The 5,397-nt window shown below is 32.4% G+C and overlaps 1 pseudogene; it reads right to left on the bottom strand.

The window, feature by feature from the left end:
- Window positions 1-1,349: 1,349 nt before the first annotated feature.
- Window positions 1,350-1,500, bottom strand: LOC125101375 (uncharacterized; annotated as a pseudogene).
- Window positions 1,501-5,397: the final 3,897 nt, after the last annotated feature.

The following is a 5,397-nucleotide window of genomic DNA, read 5'->3' as shown; positions in this document are numbered from 1 at the left end:
ATCCTGAACCATATTCAATTGTGTAATCATTACATTATGAGAGCTTCTAAATGTTAAGTTCTTAATAAATATATTTCGAATTATCTAAATACAAATTAATGAATAATCAACTGCATAACCGAAATTCCTGATTTGCAGACAGCTAAAGTTTCCTCTCAAATATTCTTTTTTTTTAAGATTTTATTTATTTATTTGACAGAGATCACAAGTAGGCAGAGAGGCAGGCAGAGAGAGAGGAAGGGAAGCAAGCTCCCCACTGAGCAGAGAACCCAATGAGGGCTTCGATCCCAGGACCCTGGGATCATGATCTGAGCTGAAGGCAGAGGCTTTAACCCATTGAGCCACCCAGGCATCCCCCTCTCAAACGTTCTATGATATACTTAGAATCCCAATAAACAATGAATCCACTTTCATAGCCTTTTGAACTAAGAGTTATTGTAAACATTGTCAGTCTTCATAATTAATCTATTTTATTTTAGAATAGTAGCAGTCCATAGTCAATTTTGTTTCAGGTTTATACAGACACAGAATAAATATTGATAAATATTGAATGAATAAAGGAATGGATAACTGAATTCAATGCCTTCAAAGTAAAATTTCATCTTTGATTTCAAAGTTTAGTTATATTCCAAAATGCTTGAATTCTAATTCTCCATATAACATTAGAAAGCATATTTTGTATTTCAAATAAGCATGGAGGAGCTGGATTCCATAGAAGTTAATGAAGTAGCTCATTATATTTCATCCTAATTAGGTAAATCAACAAGGCTGAATGACTATTTTCATAGGTCAGCAAAACAATAGGAAACATTACAAAGATACATTTATTTAGGAAACATTTATATGTCATTTAATATTTGCTAGGCATTATATTAAGCAACTTATAAATAGTAACTCATTTAATTATTTTGGAAGACCTGCTATTATTCTCATTTATTGATGAAAAAATTGAGGCACAGATTGGTTAAATAACTTGTTCAAAGTCAATAGCTAAAACTGGTAAATTCTAGTTCACTCTAAAGGATCTTTGAAGAGTGCTTTTAACCATATACCATGTGATGTTAATACACATTTTTATCTGTTTCACCAGTGTTGTATAGAGTATTCTATAAATTGTTTAATGTTTTTGTGTTATTTATAAACCATAATAACAAATAATATTTAAGCTTTATCTTGATTTGAAAAATTATCACATTAGGAGCATAATTCAGAGGAGTAAAATTCACTACCTCACAGTTGTATTGATGGGAAGTCTGGATATTGCTTACTGGTTTTCTGCTGGTTTCACACTCAAGGAATCTGTGGGAGTTCTGATATGAAGACTCTATGGAAGACTCTGCTTCTTAGCTCATTCAGGTTATTGGCAGAATCCACTCATGTTTGGAGGAATGAGTTCAATATTTCTCTGCTGGTTATCAATCAGAAATTATGCTCATCTATTAGCAATAATCATGCCTTGGATAAACCTCATTGGCTATGATACTGCCTCTGAGCAAAGTATCTGCTCATTTTCTAGAGGCAGATGGTATCACCTATCACAAGACCACCCCCCTTCCCTTTTAAAGCCAATAACAATCTTCTTACATGAAATATATCTCATGGTCCTAATCTTTTCTGTCTGGAAAAATCTGGGCTTTTTCAGTCAGGACCAACAAGAATACTCTCTCTTTCTTAATGTAAACTGATTTGGAAATTTAATTAATTATTGTCTGTAGAACTGGAAAAAAAAAGTAGACAATTTTGGTTATATACTTGGGAACTTCAAACTATTTATTTTATTATTATTATTATTATTTGGATTCAAGTTTTTATTTAAATTTCAGTGCATTAACATACAGTGTAATATTAGTTTCAGGTGTCGAATTTAGTGATTCATCACTTACAATACCCGATAGTCATCACAACAAGTGCCCTCCCTAATACACATCACCCAATTAACCCATTCCTCATCTACCTCCCATTCGGCAACCCTCGGTTTGTTCTCTGTAGTTAAGAGCTTGTTTTATAGGTTGCTTCTCTTTTTCCCTTTGTTCATTTGTTTTGTTTCTTAAATTCTACATGTGAATGAAATTATATATTTGTTTTCCTCTGTGTGACTTATTTTGCTTAGCATAATGCTCTCTAGCTCTATCCATATTGTTGCAAAGGGCAAGATTTTGTTCTTTTTTTTTTTTTAAGGCTGAGTAATATTCCATTGTATAACTACCACATCTTCTTTATCCATTTGTCAGTCAATGTATATTTGGGCTCTTTCCAAATTTTGGCTATTGTTGATAATGCTTCTATAAACACTGGAGTGCATGTATCCCTCTAAATCTGTATTCTTGTATCCCTTGGGTAAATACCTAGTAGTTCGATTGCTGGATTATAAGGTGGTTTTATTTTTAACTTCTTGAGGAAAATACATACTGTTCTCCAGAGTGGCTGCACCAGTTTGCTTTCCCACCAACAGTGCAATGTCCTTGACCATACCTGTTGTTTCTGGCCATTATGACAGGTGTGAGGTGGTATCTTATCATGACTTTGATTAGTGTTTCCCTGATGATGGGTGATGTTGAGCATCGTCTAATATGTCTGTTAGCCTTCTGGATGTCTTCTTTGGAAAAGTACCTATTTATGTCTTCTGTCCATTTTTTAACTGGGTTATTTGTTTTGGGGGGTGTTAAGTTTGATAAGTTCTTTATAGGTTTTGAATACTAACCCTTTATCAGACATGTCATATACAAATATCTTTTCCCATTCCAAAGGTTTCCTTTTAGTTTTGTTGATTGTTTTCTTCACTGTGAAGAAGATTTCTATCTTGATCCCAATAATAATAATGTCTCAGTAGTTCAATTTTGCTTTTGTTTCTCTTGCTTATGGGAATGTATCCAGTAAAAAGTGATAGCAGATGTCAAAGATGTTACTTCTTGTGTTCCCCTCTAGGATTTTGATGGCTTCCTGTTCTCACATTTAGGTCTTTCATCTATTTTGAATTTATTTTTGTGTGTGGTGTAAGAAAATAGTCCAGTTTCTTTCTTTCTTTCTTTCTTTTTTTCCTTCTTTCTTTCTTTCCTTTTCTTTTCTTTTCACATTGCTGTTCAGTTTTCCTGACACCATTTGTTGAAGAGACCATCTTTTTTCTATTGGATATTCTTCCCTGCTTTGTCAAATATTAGTTGACCATAATGGGTGTGGATCCATTTCTGAGTCTTCTATTCTGTTCCATTAATCTCTGGGTCTGTTTTTGTGCCTGTACCATACTGTCTTGATCACTACAGCTTTGTAATACAACTTGAAGTCTGAGATTGTTTGCCTTCAGCTTTCTTTTATTTTTCAAGATTGGTTGGCTATTCAGGGTCTTTTGTGGTTCCACACAAATTTTAGGACTGTTTATTATAGCTCTGTGAAAAATGCTGGTATTATTTTAATAGATAGTGGATTAAATGTGTAGATTGCTTTGGGTACTATAGATATTTTAACAATATTTCTTTTCTTCCAATCCATAATCACAGAATGTTTTTCCATTTGTGTTTTCTTCAATTTCTTTCATAAGTGTTTTATAGTTTTCAGAGTGAAGATCTTTTACCTCTTTGGTTAGGTTTACTCCTAGGTATCTTATGGTGCTAGGTACAATTGTAAATGGAATAAATATTTATAATTATTAGATCTTCTTCTTGGATAGACCCCTTTATTATTATGTAGAATCTTCTTCATCTCTTGTTATAGTCTTTTGGTTTAGAATCAAGCTTTTCTGATGCAACAAAGAAAGCCACTCTGGCTTTCTGTTGACATCCATTTGCATGGTAAATATTTTTTCATCATCTCACTTTCCATATACAGGTGTCTTTAGGTCTAAAATGAGGTTCTTGTGTGTTGCATATAGATGGGTCTTGTTTTTTGTTTTTGTTTTTGGTTTTGGTTTTGTTGTCTTTGTTGTTGTTGTTGTTTTAATCCATGCTGAAGAAGATAAAATTATGGAAAATAATGAAACAAATAGAAGATGGAAAGAAAAATATTGTATCACAGATGTAGACCTAGAGAACTCAGTGACTCCGTAAAGTGAAATAACATTCATATAATAGACTCCCAGAGGAAGAGAGGGAAAAGAGGACAGAAGGTTTATTTGCGGAAATTATAGCTGAAAACTCCCTAATCTGGGGAAGGAAACAGACATTTAAATCCAAGAGGCAGAACTCACATCAAAATCAATGAAATCAGGCGAACACCAAGAATATAGTAGCTAAATTTGCAAACTATAGAGATAAATTAAAAAAAAAATCCTAAAAGCAGCAAGACAAAAGAAATTATTAACTTACAAGGGAAGAAAAATTAGTTTAGCAGCAGATCTATCTGCAGAAACTTGGCAGGTAAGAAGAAAGTGGCATGATATAGTCAATGTGCTGAATGGGAACAATACATAGAGAAAGATATTCTATCCAGCAAGGCTATCACTCAGAACAGAGGGGGAAATAAAGAATTTCCCAGACAAACAAAAACTAAAGGAGTTTGTTAACACTAAACCAGCCCTGTAAGAAATATTAGAGAATCTTTGAATGGGAAAGATAGACCAAAGGGATCAACATTTCTTTTTAAATAATTTTTGTAACTACTTCAAGCAGACAGAAATTCAGTAAAGCCACATATATATGGCTAATTATATTGATTCATAATTTTTATCATATTCTCATGTTCTATATTATGATTTCACTGAGATAAAATTAACTTTCTATGGTATTATTCCTTACCTCATTCAAATACAAGTAAAATCTCTTTATTTTCTCTTAAATCCTTCCATTTTGTAATTATAATAGTAGAGTAGTTGAATAGTAGAATAAACCTTGGAATGAAAAGGGAGGATAAAAGATAAGCAAACAACTTTTAATTTAAAAAAAAAAGGTATTTATTTGGCTTCTCAAGAGGTAAAAAAGAAGGGGGGGTTAATATTCAGGAGGTAACAAGAATAACATATGCCAATATTATTTCTTTAGGGTGTAACATTATCCTGCTACCATTGTGATTTTAGTATTCACAACACTGTCATTTTATAACTGATTTGTTTAATATAATCATCAAAGAAATTATCCAATATTACAGCATAATTAAATGGGAGTCAAGAAGTATTCCTAACATGTGAATTTGTATGTTATATAAATTTGGGAAAGAGTACATTTGAATTTAAATTTTTATCATGTGTTTTCTGGAATTTCTGTTATGTCTCTTCTTATTCACATTCTTAATTTCAGGAATGCATTATTATCAATGCATCTTCTAGTACATAAAGCATCATTATGTAAATTATAAATACTATTGTGCATGAGAAGCTGAATTATGAAAAAGTACATTTATTACAGGAATCTCACACCTATGCAAGAACAAATAGTTTGGCGGTGGCAGCAGGAAAAACATATTCTGATG

This window comes from Lutra lutra, chromosome 5, assembly GCF_902655055.1.
Source record: "Lutra lutra chromosome 5, mLutLut1.2, whole genome shotgun sequence".
In the NCBI taxonomy this organism is placed as follows: Eukaryota; Metazoa; Chordata; class Mammalia; order Carnivora; family Mustelidae; genus Lutra; species Lutra lutra.
Note: the sequence above shows the minus strand (reverse complement) of the source record. Positions and strands in the feature narration are given on the sequence as shown.